The 16,492-nt window shown below is 44.0% G+C and overlaps 1 protein-coding gene across 1 annotated transcript in view; it reads right to left on the reverse strand.

The window, feature by feature from the left end:
• LOC126249446 (uncharacterized) overlaps positions 1-16,243 on the reverse strand; it is a 261,660-nt gene extending 245,417 nt beyond the window's left edge. The window contains exon 1 of the mRNA XM_049951100.1: positions 16,185-16,243. The gene's annotated coding sequence lies outside the window, so the exon portion shown is untranslated. The remainder of the gene's footprint in view (positions 1-16,184) is intronic.
• Positions 16,244-16,492: the final 249 nt, after the last annotated feature.

Consider the following 16,492-nt stretch of genomic DNA (forward strand, 5'->3'; position numbering starts at 1 on the left):
CCGCTTTAGCAGCACAGTCGTCGGTAACAGTACCATCGACACTGCGCAGCGAAGGTATTGACTGCGTCTTGCCGCTTGTGTACTTTACATACGACCAGAATTTCTTCGGATTTTCTACCAAATTTCGAGACAATGTTTCGTTGTGGAACCTATTAAAGGCATCTCGCATTGAAGTCCGTGCCAAATTTCGCGCGTCTGTAAATTTTAGCCAATGTTCGGGTTTTCGCGTTCTTCTGAACTTCGCATTCTTTTTCCGTTGCCTCTGCTACAGCGTTCGGACCTGATTTGTGTACCATGGGGGATCAGTTCCATCTCTTACCAGTTTATGAGGTATGAATCTCTGAATTGCTGTTGCTACTATATCTTTGAATTTGAGCCACATCTCGTCTACATTTGCATAGTCAGTTCGGATGGAATGGAGATTGTCTCTTAGGAAGGCTTCTAGTGACACTTTATCCGCTTTTTTAAATAAAATTATTTTGCGTTTGTTTCTGGTGGATTTGGAAGAAACGGTATTGAGCCTAGCTACAACGACGCTGTGATCACTAATCCCTGTATCAGTCATGATTCTCTCTATTAGCTCTGGATTGTTTGTGGCTAAGAGGTCAAGTGTGTTTTCGCAACCATTTACAATTCGCGTGGTTTCGTGGACTAACTGCTCGAAATAATTTTCGGAGAAAGCATTTAGGACAATCTCGAAAGATGTTTTCTGCCTACCACCGGTTTTGAACAAGTATTTTTGCCAACATATCGAGGGAAGGTTGAAGTCCCCACCAACTATAACCGCATGAGTGGGGTATTTATTTTTACGAGACTCAAATTTTCTCTGAACTGTTCAGCAACTATATCATCGGAGTCTGGGGGTCGGTAGAAGGAGCCAATTATTAACTTAGTTCGGCTGTTAAGTATAACCTCCACCCATACCAATTCGCACGGAGTATCTACTTCGACTTCACTATTGTGAACATCGACTGGTGATCAGGGACGGACTTCCCTCCTGTGGTCTGCCATAAAGGAAAAGTGAATATTGTCAGCAGCATGCGGCATACTCGGATAGTCACCCATCCAAGTACTGCCCACGATGTCGAAAGATGAGCAGGAGAAATAAACTCGTAGTGTGCGAATACACCATTATCAGTGTGCTGCTTGTACAGTGACGTCGATTAAATATCTGGACGTAACGTTGCAAAGCGATATGAAATGGATACAGCACGTAAGGATTTTAGTAGGGAAGTCGAATGGTCGACTTCAGTTTATTAGGACAATTCAAGGAAAACGTGCATCATCTGTAAAGGAGACCGCATATAGGACAATAGTGCGACCCATTATTTAGTACTGCTCGAGTGTTGGGATCCGCATCCGGTCGGATTAAAGGAAGAAATTCATAATCGAGCTGTCAGATTTTTTACCGGTAGGCTGGAACAACACGCAAGTGTTACGGAGATACTTCGGGAACTTAAATAGGAATCCCTGGAGGGAAGGCGATGTTCTTTTCGAGGAACACTATTGAGAAAATTTAGTGAGCCGTCATTTGAAGCTGATTACAGAACGATTCTATTGCCGTCAACGTACATTTCGAGTAAGGAGCATGAATATAAGAGAAATTAGGACTCGTACGCAGGCATATAGACAATCGTTTTTCTCCCGCTCTGTTTGCGAGTGGAGCAGGATATTTCCTGTACGTAGTAGTGGCACAGGGTAACCTTCGCCACACACCTTACGGTGGCTTGCGGAGTATGCATGTAAATGTAGATACTTAGCTTCGGTGATCAGACGGGAACCGGTGTATCCACTACGGTACGCCCGTTGACACGAAGCCCAGGTGAATGTCCCCTGTTGCATAATACTGCCCCTATAGGCAAGCGTCTGTCGCACGGTGCACGTCTAGTGCAGTCATTCGATAGCGTATACAGACACCTCCTAATGTAGCAAGAAACGTGATCTGTCCGACGAGGAGACACGTTTCCATGGATTCAGGATCCACTGTAATTGTAATTGACGATGTCGTTGGATCATCATGGGAACATGTAGGGGCTATAGGCTGCAAAGCCTTATCTGTGTTCAACAATGTGCTCTGAACGTTATGCTTTGAAATACTTGTGCCTGCGTCTTTACTGTACTCTACCTCGCCTATCCTACTTTACAGAGCGGGGAACCCTCCGGCGTCCACGTTCAGTGATGAGACGAGGACGTCCAACACTTTATCGCCTAATTGTGGTTTCACCGTTCTTCAGTCACTTTCCGTAGATGGTCTCGACAGTGGCACACGAACAGCCGACCAGCTTCGTCAATTCCGAGATGTTCGTTCCCAGACACCGGGCCGTAACAACGTGTCTTTTGTCAAAGTCACTTATGTCAATGGGTTTCCCCGTTGGCGGATCCAATCGTCGTTTGAAGGAGTCCTCACACGCCGCTTATACAGTTTGCTTACCGCGTCACGTGTCCGCAGCACCCCAATGCGGCATTCATTCTACATCTACATCTACATATACACTCCGCTAGCCACCAAGCGGTGTGTGGCGGAGAGCACAATTCGCGCCAAAGTCATATTCCGCCCACTCTGTTCCACTCGAGAATCGAGCGAGGGAAAAACGACTGTCTGAACGCTTCAGTACGAGCTCTAATTTCCCTTATCTTTGAATGGTGATCATTACGCGATTTGAAAGCTGGTGATAATAATATATGCTCTACATCCTCGGCGAAGATCGGATTTCGGAATTTAGTGAGCAGCCCCTTCCGTTTAGCGCTTCGTCTATCTGCAAGTGTGGCCCACTTCAAACTTTCTATGAGATTTGTAACGCTCTCTCGATGGCTAAATGTACCAGTCATGAATCTGCTGCTCTTCTTTGGGCCTTCTCAATCTCTTGAATCAGACCCAACTGGTTCAAATGGCTCTGAGCACTATGCGACTTAACTTCTGAGGTCATCAGTCGCCTAGAACTTAGAACTAATTAAACCTAACTAACCTAAGGACGTCACACACATCCATGCCCGAGGCAGGATTCGAACCTGCGATCGTAGCGGTCGCTCGGTTCCAGACTGTAGCGCCTAGAACCGCACGGCCACTCCGGCCGGCAGACCCAACTGGTAAGGGTCCCATACAGACGAACAATACTCTAAGACTGGACAAACCAACGTATTGTAAGCAATTTCCTTTGTTGAAGGACTTCATCGCTTCAGAATTCTACCAATAAATCGCAATCTGGAGTTCGCCTTGCCCGTTACTTGTGTAATCTGATCATTCCATTTGAGATCGTTTTGAATATTCACACCCAGATACTTCACGGATGTTACTGCTTCCAAAGACTGGGCATTTATTTTGTACTCTTACATTAATGGGGATTTTTGCCTTGTTATACGCAGTCGGTTACACTTACTAATATTGAGAGATAACTGCCAGTCATTACACCGCGCATTTATTTTTTGCAAATCCTCATTGATTTGTTCACAACTTTCGTGTGATACTACTTTCCTGTAGACTACAGCATCATCGGAAAACAGTCTAATGACGCTGTTAATACCATCAACCAGATTGTTTATGTAAATCGTAAAAAGCAGCGGACCTATTACGCTGCCCTGGGGCACACCTAAAGTTACGCTTTTTTCTGTTGAAGTCACCCCATTCAGAACGACATACTGCTCCCTGTCTGTTAGAAAACTTTCTATCCAACCGCATATGTCATCGGATAGACCGAAAGCGCGCACGTTTTGGAGCTAGCGATTTTGGGGAACTGAGTCGAACGCCTTTCGAAAGTCGAGAAATATGGCATCAACCTGAGAGACGGTGTCTAAGGCACAGTTCTGGCCTATCAGTGAAGTAATCTGCTAGTTTGTAGGTACCAAGGCAACGTCTGGCACGCATGCGGCCCTAACTTGAAGGACTGGCTATAGAAGGAATCCCCCGAAAACACAATGGTGACTGTTTGAAAAAGATTCATCCGATTTCACGAGACTTTATCTGCTGCATAAATGAAGATAGAAACTTGTGGTCTGTTTTAAGTTACGCACAGAAACAAAAAGTTTACCTTGTGCTAGTTGTAAGTTGCAGGTTCATATCGTTGGCAAAGATCTTCCTGGCGCAGCTATCTCGCTCGCCCAGTGTCAACGAATGTGCGTCGAGATGACATAGCGACAACACAGCAACAGAAGGCGTTTTCGCTCTCTGATTAAACAGGTGCATTTCAGTTACAACTATTGCAAGTGACTGCAGGCAGTCCAGGAGACATCAACGGGTGCCTCAGTGTGTGGACAGTGAAGATGAGAACTACGTATTGTGTTGCAAGTTACCTGAAACTATTTGTGTGTAAATAAAGGAGCATTATACAATTGAGAATTAACGAATGAGGCAGTGCAGCTGCTAGGACGCTGACCACATGTTCAGGAGGATGGAGCTGCTCTGTCCGACCATCCTGATTTCCGTTTCCATGATTTCCGTGGATCGCTAAGGTAAATGCCGGGACGTTTTCTTAATCTAGGTCACAGCCGAATACCTGTGCAATCCCCATAGACTACCAGTCCTATCCTCTTAAAGCATGTTATGAATGCTGTGTGTTATATTTTGGCCTACTGATTGGCACTGTAGTACCTTCACAAATCCTGCAACATTGTGAGATGGTCCTTGGATAAATAAAGATGAATAAATAAGAAATCGGCGTAAATTTCGTCGAAGTTGTGGCACTGCAACGCCTACAGCTCAAAGCACACAAGCAGTTACAAGACACTGGTTGTTTGTGTAAGGGGAAATCTAAATGTCTGCCTAATGGGCTCGTTCAAGAGATAGAAGTCATTTAGTATTTTTGCACGATGTCCACATAAGTCTATTAGTACTGCCAGTAGAGAGACAACCATTCCTCTATGTTTACCTGGGCCATTTTGCAGCAACGTTTGTGTTACAAATCGTACAAGAATCCGATATTGCAGTGCCTGTGTTGTTCAGAAGGTCGATGCAATATACACTACTGGCCATTAAAATTGCTACACCAAGAAGGAATGCAGATGATAAACGGGTATTCGTTGGACAAATATATTATACTAGAACTGATGTGTGATTACATTTTCACGCACTTTGGGTGCATAAATCCTGAGAAATCAGTACCCAGAACAGCCATCTCTGGCCGCAATAACGGCCTTGATACGCCTGGGCATTTAGTCAAACAGAGCTTGAATGGCGTGTACAGGTACAGCTGTCCATGCAGCTTCAACACCATACCACAGTTCATTAAGAGTAGTGACTGGCGTATTGTGACGAGCCAGTTGCTCGGCCACCATTGACCAGGCGTTTGCAATTGGTGAGAGATATGGAGAATGTGCTGGCCAGGGCAGCAGTCGAACATTTTCTGTATCCAGAAAGGCCCGCACAGGACCTGCAACATGCGGTCGTGCATTATCCTACTGAAATGTAGGGTTTCGCAGGGATCGAATGAAGGGTACAGCCACGGGTCGTAACACATCTGATATGTAACGTCCACTGTTCAAAGTGTCGTCAATGCGAACAAGAGGTGACCGAGACGTGTAACCAGCGGCACCCCATACCAATACGCCGGGTGATGCGCCAGTATGGTGATGACGAATACACACTTCCAATGTGCGTTCGCCGCGATGTCGCCAAACACGGATGCGACCATCGTGATGCTGTAAACAGAACCTGGATTCATCGGAAAAAACGACGTTTTGCCATTCGTGCACCCAGGTTCGTCGATGAGTACACCGTCGCACGCGTTCCTGTCTCTGATGCAGCGTCAAGGGTAATCGCAACCATGGTCTCCGAGCTGATAGTCCATGCTGCTGCAAACTTCGTCGAACTGTTGGTGCAGATGGTTGTTGTCTTGTAAACGTCCCCATCTGTTGACTCAGGGATCGAGACGTGGCTGCACGATCCGTTACAGCCATGCGGATAAGATGCCTGTCATCTCGATTGCTAGTGATACGAGGCCGTTGGGATTCAGCACGGCTTTCCGTATTACTCTCCTGAACCCACCGATTCCATATTCTGCTAACAGTCATTGGATCTCGACCAACGCGAGCAGCAATGTCACGATACGATAAACCGCAATCGCGATAGGCTACAATCCGACATTTATCAAAGTCGGAAACGTGATTGTACGCATTTCTCCTCCTTACACGAGGCATCACAACAACGTTTCACCAGGCCACGCCGTTCGAGTGCTGTTTGTGTATGAGAAATCGGTTGGAAACTTTCCTCATGTCAGCACGTTGTAGGTGTCGCCACCGGCACCAACCTTGTGTGAATGCCCTGAAAAGCTAATCATTTGCATATCGCAGCATCTTCTTCCTGTCGGTTAAATTTCACGTTTGTAGCACGTCATCTTCGTGGTGTAGCAATTTTAATGGCCAGTAGTGTACTTACGGAGATGCATGTATGTCCGTAGGAACATTGCCTCGTTCTTCTTAATAACACAGGCACTGCAATGTCGTATTTATCTGCCAATACCAGGCAGAGACTTTCCGTTAAAAAGGGAATTACATAATACGTATTTGAGTACAGGCTGTGATGCAGGACCGACGAGATATGTAAGTTTGGTTCTGGCCGTACGTTGGGCACGTATAAGGGAAGCGGTCGAGGAGACAGCTTGCGTACAGCGGGAAATACGGGTTCGAGTCCTGGCTCAGCACAAATTTTCACTGTCGTCTTTCCCTTATAGAGCTGCTGATCGTTAGCACTTCTGACTGCCAACACATTTCACGTACAGGAATCAGTTGCTACAAGACCTTCATGCTGATGATAAAGAAAGACGTGTAGAGTATTTTTGCATTAATTCTGGGCATGAAGATGGAAGATAACTGTTCCCTTTCACGTTTAGTGTTGAGGATACAGTGGAAATGTGAACATTCACAGCGTAATTTTATGGGAAACACAGCAACGACGTACTGTAATATAGCGCGAGAGAGACTTTGCAAGCCGGCCGCTGGTGGCCGAGCGGTTCTGGCGCTACAGTCTGGAACCGCGCGACCGCTACGGTCGCAGGTTCGAATCCTGCCTCGGGCATGGATGGTTGTGTTGTCCTTAGGTTAGTTACGTTTAAGTAGTTCTAAGTTCTAGGGGACTTATGACCTCAGCAGTTGAGTCCCATAGTGCTCAGAGCCATTTGAACCATTTTTTAGACTTTGCAAAGTTTGTGTTTTGCGGCATTTCCGAGAAAATATTTACGGCCAGTTCTCTTTTGGGATGTCTGAAAGCTGCGTTTTTCTACAATTGCGAGTAAATAGAGAAAATTTAATTTTTCTACGTGGTGAGCACCCCTGTATTGTTACCTGAATGTAAGAGAATTTGTTAACAATGAGCTGTCTCAATGCCGTACTTTTCCGTTACACCCTGTGTATAGTATGTAGATAGCGTCACTCCTATCTAGTTTATGCACTTGCGCTTGTATGCTTATCATTTGCATACACAGACATGTAATACACTTCAGGCCAGTTTGAAATTTGCTACATGCAGCCTTCATGTCGTTACGGTTTTAGCTGTAAGCAGCGAAATAGTTCAAATTCCAAAGAAGGCAGAAGCAGGCAAGAGTGAGTATTCCAAAATACAGACACGAATTATTTACAGAAGAATAGAAAGTCTGATAGAAATCGACCCTAGGGAAGATTAGTTTCGGTTCAGGAGAAATTCAGGGACTCACGAGGCAATATTGACTCTAACATCTTTGAATACCGACTGAAGAAAGGCGAACCTACGGTTATAGCAGTTGTAGATTTAGAAAAAGCTTTTAACAGTGCTGACTGGAATACACTCTTTGAAAACTTGAAGGTATCTGGGATAAAATTGGGGGATTGAAAGTTTATCTACAACATGTACAGAGGCCAGACTGCAGTTAAAGGACGAAAGACGTGAAAGGGAAGCAATAGTTGAGAAGGGAATGAGACGGGTTTCTAGTCAATCCTCAATATTACCCAGACTGTACATTGAGCAACAAATGAAAGAAAGCAAGGTTAAATTTGCAAAGTGAATTAAAATTCAAGGAAAAAAATATAAAAATGGCGTGATTCTGTCCGAGACAGCAAAGGATTTGGAAGATCATTTCAACGGTATGGATAGTGTCTTGAAAAGTGATTATTGGATGAACATCAAGGAATCAAGGATAATTAAATGTAATTGTATTAAATCAGATGATGTTGAAGGGACTAGATTAGGAAATGATACACTGAACGTGATAGTTTGGAGAGCGAAATAACTAACGATGACAGACTAAAGACGAAAAAACAGACTTGTAACAGTAACAAAAGCTTTTCTTAAAATGTGAAATATGTTAACAACTTATATATATGTAAGTACTGGGAAGCCTTTTCTGAAAGTCTTTGACATGCTGTGATACATTAAAGTGAATCGTGAACGACAAACAATACAGACAAGAGGAAACTACAGGCTTTTGAAATGTGATGCTACAGAAGAATCCTAAATGTTTGTTAGGTAGATCGCGCAATAAATGAAGAAGTAAAGAATCGAATTGGGGAGAAAAGAAATTTATGACACAACTCTACAGAAATGAGAGATTGTTTGCTTTAACACATCCCAACATCCCAGGGCATCAAGAAATCGTCAGTTTGATAATGGAAGTGTGTGTGTGTGTGCGTGTGTGTGTGTGTGTGTGTGTGTGTGTGTGTGTATGTGTGCGTGTGTGTTAAGTTACTTTACAGGACTTTAAATGATTTAAATCCATCCATTGCCTGTTAGTGGCCGTCACTTTACTGAAAAGTATTGTTGTTTAATTTAACTGATGATATGATGAACAAAACGTGAATTATTTTTGACATTCAATAGGACTGAGAGATTTGAAATGGGATTATAGATGCATTTCTCCTTGACGTTACTTTCGAAATTGGTCAGTAGCATTTTTCAGTAAAGTAACAGCCACTAGCTGGCAATGAGTACATTAAAACAGTTTGCTGAGGCTCTGGGCCTCGTATTTGTTGAAACGGGTCGGTTGATAACGTTTCATGATGTTAGGTGCACTTGGCACCCAAGCATACTGGCTGTGTTTAGTCTACCTGACATTTCACGCTGTCGAAGGTACACGTAACTTCTGAGAAAGGCAAGTGCTGTTTTGCTTGTTTATTCAACTCTGCACAGTCTGTTAAATTCCCATTCTACCCTATAAAAGTAAATGAGTGCACGCGAGGATGGCAGTATTTCAAAGTTGCCTCCAATATGTCCACAGTTCGTAGAGCTGTTGGGTATCATTACCAACCTAACTTTGTAGATGGGAAACGGAGGGACCAGAGGGTTTCAGTCGGTTGCAAGGGCAGTAGTTAATCTAGTACATGATGAGAATGCCGTTGACAATCCGCCTCTCCTCTAACGGGTGGATCTCCTACGACTGAATGCAGAGTGGATGGTTCGAACGGGAGCACCTTCCGGCATTCTTATGTTGGGCTCTGTAAGCATTGGTCGCTTGTAGAAGTGGTCCTCTGATAATATGGTGAAAGATATTGTTTTTTTAAATTTAATTAGAGACTATGATCAACTTCATTGGTATTCAGCCCAGCATGTGTCTTGAATCTGGTTACTACGGTTACACGGACCAGATCGCACTGTAGGAAATGTGATTTGGGCTATAATGAATACCTGCTTGTGTGGGAAATTTCTCCTAGTTTGTGATTTCTATGTTTTTATTACTTTGTACGTGATGGTCGTGGACACATTACCAAAGGGCCCCGACGCGTTCCCCTCTAAATCCTGTTTGTTCTCTGACCACCCCAGTGATAGAAAATTGTAGATGTAAATATTGTTGGGTTCTGTATGCAAGTGAACTGTGTGTTCTCCACTCCCCGTGTCATATTCTGTCTCACTTCCTGAAAGTGGGAACTGTGCGTTCATGATTCCTCGTATTTTTATTGACTATCCTTGCCTGAGTGTGTGATAAGAGATGTCTTAAGGAATAATTTGTCATAGAATTCATTTGTTTCTTGAACAGTGTACCGTCATTGATTTTGTAAATGTGTGGTGAGGTGTATAGATGTTTCTTGCAGATGGTATATCGAAGCGGAACCTCATTCTCGCATAAATTTGTATTGAGATTAATGAATCTTGTTTCTACTCAAACGCAACCACCCGCCTCCGTGACCGAGATCGCTAACGCACGCTCGTTGGTTTCGCTCGAATCGTGATGGTGGAAAAAATTTTCACTGCCACTATTTGGATGGCAAGGGGAGGAGAGGGGGTGACGTAAAGTTCTTGATCACCAGACTTCTTTACATACCAAACCTCTCCGCAACGTCTCATGGAGAGAGGGCAAGTGACAGTGTTGATGGTCATCCGTCCGTCGGATGGAGACGTTAAGCTTGACGGACCCCTTGGTGCTATTCGCGAGGAATAGGCTGTGTGTCGGCACCGGGTTTCACCCTCTCCCTTCTCATCACATCATCACCATCATCATACAACACAAACACTACAATCCGCTCCACACACACACACACACACACATACACACATACACACACACACACACACACACACACACACACACACACACACATACAATAGGTACATACAGTATTACAAATATTATAATGGTGCATCTTAGTAATAAATAAACAAAAATCTCAGACACATCCCATAGCATAAAATTATTTTCCAATCAGTGCTCTATGCACGTCCCAAAATATTAATATGTATGACGCTCATGTGTGTACCATTAATAGAGTCACGATTAAAAAAATATTTAATGAACTTTAAACCAACGCAACGTCCGTGGCACATTTCCTTCTCCCCCACATGCCTGTCGAAGAACAAATATGATTCGTCCTAGCTATCCGCTGCACATAATAATAACAATAACAACAATAATAATATTCACTGTAATTGTTGGGTCAGTTCAGTAACATGAATCTAATTGATACGACAAACATGCGGGGGTACAAGATTTGTCTCGGCTCCCGTAACAAAAACTTTCGTTTGTGCGGACAACTCTCTAAAATTTCTGTAGCGCCCCTCTTGTGACAAATTCCAGGTAATGTTTTGTAAGTTCTAAGACATATATTCGCCGCGTAACCGAGATTATATTTGGCATTGTTCTCTATTACGTACTACTGGTAATCCACTGTGTCTGATTTAGCCACCATCAGAATGTCAACGTGCAATGGCGCTATGTTTTGTTCTTGGGCAGAAGGGCTAGACCAGGAAGAGAGTATAGGAAGACCATTTATGGCGCACATCTGTAAGTAAATGCGAATATTTTCCGTATCCGGGTCCAGATCTTATATCAACCTACGCAGGTGAAATTGTGAGCATCTGATGTCCCAACATGGCACCTGTTGCAAATCATTTTCGTGCCCCAGACCAGTGGACGTGATGACGTCGTACCAACCTGACTGAATTTGCGAAGGGAATGGTGTATAATGCACGTTCGCCATGACGCCTGGCCAATTCCTTGTAGATTTTTTTATGCATGTTTGGAGTCTGTTGTTTGGCACATGTCTGAAAGAACAGACACGGTTCTTGTTCCCGCAGTTGTACAGTAAATGATGACATGAAGTAAATTTTGACATCGGCCGCATTTGGGTACTGAAATGAATTCCGTGGCGACAAGTGAAAATATGTGCCGCGTCGGTGTCTGAATTCTAATTTCCCACTTTACGCGAGCGGTCACCTTAACAACTTCGGCTATCCGGACACGCTTTGCGTCCGACACAAATTCCAAACTTGTCGCTCACTACTTACGTAGCGCCTTCTGTCCACCATACTCATTGCTCGCCGCATCACGCTGGATTTCCGCTAGAGTTCAGGAGAAAGAGTGCATCCGCTCTGAAATGATATTAATGACCATCAAACCGGCTGTATTTATGTACGTGTGGTGTCTCTTCTTTTGGACATATACACTGATCAGCCAAAATATTATGACCACAGCTCATCGCGAGGTAGGATGCCGCCTAGTGGCGTTGCGGACACGAGACGCGGTAGCAAAAGTATGCAAGCAGAGCAGACACGGACGGGGTATTGCCCTAGCGAAGATATGGGCTGCAAATGTGGAAAACCATTGAGATAAGTGACTTTGACAAAGGGCAGATTATTACGTAGAGCCTGAAAACGAGTATCTCGAAAACGGCGAACTGATGGAAGCTTTACTCGCTACTGTGGTGAGCATCTATGGAAAGAGGTAGAAGGACAATGAAACTACCACTAGGCGCTAAATGGTTGGATGTCCACGAATTTTCGCAGAACGTGGGCTCCAGGGGCTTGTCTGCTCTGTAAAGTAGGATAGATGGTGGTCTGTGATATCCCTACCGAAAGAGCACAATGCTGGTGCCCGCACAAGTGTTTCGGAGCACACTGTTCATCGTACATTGGTCAACATGGAGTTCCGCAGTAGAGCACCCTTTCGTATTCACATGTTGAGCCAACGATATCGCCAATACGATTCCAGTGGGCACAGTACCAGCGGGATTCGATCGTCGATCAATGGAAACGTGTCGGCTCTTCGGGTGAATACAATTTTTGCTACACTAGGTCGATGGCCGTCTCCACAAACGCCGTCATCGAGGTGAACGACGGCTCGAAACACGCAGAGCGCCACGGACGCAGGCTGGTGGGCGCAGTGTTATACTGTGGGAGACATTCTCCTGCACTTGCATGGGACCTATGTAGTAATCGAAGACACGCTGACAGCTGCGAACCATTTGCATCCATCCATGCTTGATGTCTTCCCAAACTGCGACGTCATCTTTCAGCTGTATAACGGTCCATGTCTCGGAGCCAGAACCATTATGCAGTGGTTTGAGGAGCGTTATAATGAACTGACGTTGATGTCTCAGTGACCAAATTCGCCTGATGTAAATCCTATCGAACCCATCTGGGTCCCTAACGGGCGACACCACCGCATAAGCAAATCAGCAGCCCATTAATTATGCGAATTACATGACCTGGGCGTAGACATCTAATGCCACATACCTCCACAAACCTACCAAGAAACTGTCGGATCCCTAATGTTTTGGCTCGTCAGTGTATAAATGTTTACGGAGCAAATAAGATCATTTCATTGCCGATGCACTCTCTCTCCTGATCTCTTGCTGGAATCCAGCGTGATGTGTCGAGTAATGAGTATGGTGTGCAGGGGGCGCTACGTAACTAGTGTGCGACAAGATGGGAATTTGGGTCAGACGAAAAGCTTGCTCGGATAGCCGAAGCATTTAAGGCGACTGGTGATATGAAGCGGGTAATACGGGTTACAGTCCCGGTCTGCACAAATTTTCATTTGTCACCACTGAAATATTTTCAGTCCCTATTGTGGCTGATGTCAGAATTTATTTCATTTCATCATGTCCTTGTATGATGTCTAGGGAATACTGGGCGCGGCCGGGGCTGGTCCACGCTTGTAATACACGTATGACGTCGAACGAAGAAATGCTTCCACACGTATATACGAGGGTCGTTCACAAAGTAAGTTCCGTTTCTATTTCTATCCGCGGTAGCACTACGATCGCAGTTTCGAGCATGCGCGGCAGTTACTCTGACTCAAGGAGAAGACATGTACGCCATTTACATATCGCTGCTGCCGACGTGTGCTTTGTAGTGCTTCTTTATAATGTCAGCCGTAATTGTAAATGCCGCCGCGTGTGAAATCAGATCTGTGATTCGTTTTCTAAATGCAAAGAAAATTAAACCAAACGAAATTCATTGGCAAATCGGCGAGGTTTACGGACAAAATGCTATAAGTGATTCAATGGTTAGAAGATGGCTCAGACTGTTCAAAGAAAGGACGTGATCAAGTGCACGATGAAGAACGAAGTGGACGCCCGTCTGTGGTTACTGATGAATTGGTTCACACAATTGAAGAGAAGATTAAGCACAACCGTAAGTTTACACTTAGTGCCCTTGCTATGGAAGCTCCGCAAATCTCACGATCACTAATTCATGAAATTGTTACTGAAAAAATGAAATTTCGAAAACTTTTCTCACGTTCGGTTCGCAAAATTCTTACTGAACAACACAAAAAACAACGGATGGCGAGTTCACTTCAGTTTTTGACACGCTACAATAAAGAAGGCCATGGTTTTCTTTCTCAGATAGTCACGGAGGATGGAACTTTGGTATCGTACGACACCCCTGAAACAAAACGGCAATCAATGGAATTGAGGCACACTTCATCCCCAATCAAGGTTAAGCCTAAGCAAATTTTGACACCTCAAAAAGTCATGTGCACCGTTTCTTGGGACAGAAAAGGCATTTGGCTGATTGATTTCTTACCAAAAGGCCAAAAAATCACTGCACATGGTTACTGAGAGACCATTAAGAAATTGCGCTGCGCAATCCGGAACTAGCGCCGAGGATTACTGTCATAAGGTGATGTTTTTTTCCACGATAATGTCCGATCTCACACGGTGTATGTGACCAAACAACTCTTACCGGAATTTCACTGGGACGCGTTTGATCATCCTCCGTACAGCCCGGACCTCTCTCCTAGCGACTTTCATCTCTTTTTACACCTAAAATCTGTCCTTGGTGGCCAACACTTCAACGATGTTGACGAGCTGAAAGAACATGTTACCACATGGTTGAATACACAGGCGGCAACCTTCCATGAAGAAGGCACACAAAAACTTGTGCTACCCTATGATAAGTGCCTACAAAATTTCGGAAGCTATGTAGAAAAGTAGTTTAACTGTTACAGATTTTTGTACAATAAATAATTTTTCTGTATCTGTACACGTATTTTTATACAACCAAACTGAACGTACTTTGTAGACATACCTCGTACATTGCTGGCTGTCAAAATTGTAACACTATGAAGACGGAATGCAGCAAACTTCAAATAGGCATCAAGTGTATCACATGCTTCGATATGCAAATAAGTAGCATTTCAACACAATCACCATAGAGTACACAATTCAATCACCTCTGGTTCACATAGCCAGTAACCTGGACCAAAGGCTTTATATTATACGAGTACAGTGTTAAGGACAGTCTCCGAGGTCTCCGTGACGGTACACATTTCAAGAAGATAACGCCTGTGCTTTGTTGACCTATAGCTGAAGCAGCATAAAATAGTATACTTGTTTCGGTCATCGTGTCTCGCTGGTATACGACCGCTTCTGCTCCCAGAGGACCTAATTTCGCACCATGTCAAATACAAATTTAGCCACCTATTGTTCCTACAATACTGTATAAGCACAGTTAGTAAAATACCGTTAACTGCTAGTCTTCCTGGTGTTACAGTTCTAGTGGCCAACAGTGTAACTCGATCCTAAGTGGAAGTAGTCTGCCCGCATCGCGTGGTCGTGCGGTAGCGTTCTCGCTGCCCACACGCGGGTTCCCGGGTTCGATTCCCGGCGGGGTCAGGGATTTTCTCTGCCTCGTGATGGCTGGGTGTTGTGTGCTGTCCTTAGGTTAGTTAGGTTTAAGTAGTTCTAAGTTCTAGGGGACTTATGACCACAGCAGTTGAGTCCCATAGTGCTCAGAGCCATTTGAAGCATTTTGGAAGTAGTCTACATTTTCATATCCTATCTCACTAAGTATATTGGAGTCGTCAACAACACTTAGTCGTCATTACACGGTACAAGAACTCATCATTGTCACTAACAAACTGTCACCATTTTCGGACAACAAATTCGCCGAAGTAGAGTCTAGCCCTCACGACATAATTAGCCACACAGAAAGTAACTGTTCCAGTTAGTCGCAATTTTCTGTCAGCCAAACGATTCAATAAATATGCCATGTAAACTATAAACTCAACATATGTATAACCTTTAAAGATCAATGCCCTGCTAATACGACTAGCTTTAGTTATGAGAATGAAAACATGTAGGTTGTATTCTGTTACCCTACTAGGACCAGGTTTTCATTCTCAAAACACGTTGACGCTGTGGACTCCCACAAAAATACAATTTGAGAATAGTTTTAATTAATATCAGCAATACTGTAAGTGCTCTAGTGCAACAACTTCTCGCAGAATCACAACTCAGAACGCACACTTAAACCATATCAGACACAAATTGTCTTAGACCATCCTTATAAGTAGAAAGAAAAAACATTTGCTTCCCAGACTTGAAGTAAATGCTACAGTATGCCAAGATTTTGAATGTCAAATACGTAACTTGCTTTGTAAACAATAAACACTAAGAAATAAAAGTATGTTCCCAATTGTTAACTTTGCCATAGGACTGCAGGAGTCTTATATAAAAGAATAACAGAGAGAACGCTGTAGTTTTACGTCTGTTGAGAAAAGACTTACGTTCAAGAAGGGACTTGTGTGGCCACTGTCACCGGCAATGAGACGTGGAGACCCGCGGGCTCCCGACGCCTCTTTGATGTAATATTCGTGCGTTCTCTCTGGAAGCTCTCACGTATTCTCCTTGATCGTAGTAGCTGCAAATTAAGCTCCCACACTGCTGCATACACGCGTCCCATTACATAAGCTGACTACTTCACATTCGAGTTATTGCTATTATACACAAACACAAAAACACACATATATGTAGGAAATACCAGGAAAAAACTCGTGTTCTTCATTTATAAACAGGACTGTTCCTAGCTGCTGTT

This window comes from Schistocerca nitens, chromosome 3 (genome assembly GCF_023898315.1).
Source record: "Schistocerca nitens isolate TAMUIC-IGC-003100 chromosome 3, iqSchNite1.1, whole genome shotgun sequence".
Classification (NCBI taxonomy): Eukaryota; Metazoa; Arthropoda; class Insecta; order Orthoptera; family Acrididae; genus Schistocerca; species Schistocerca nitens.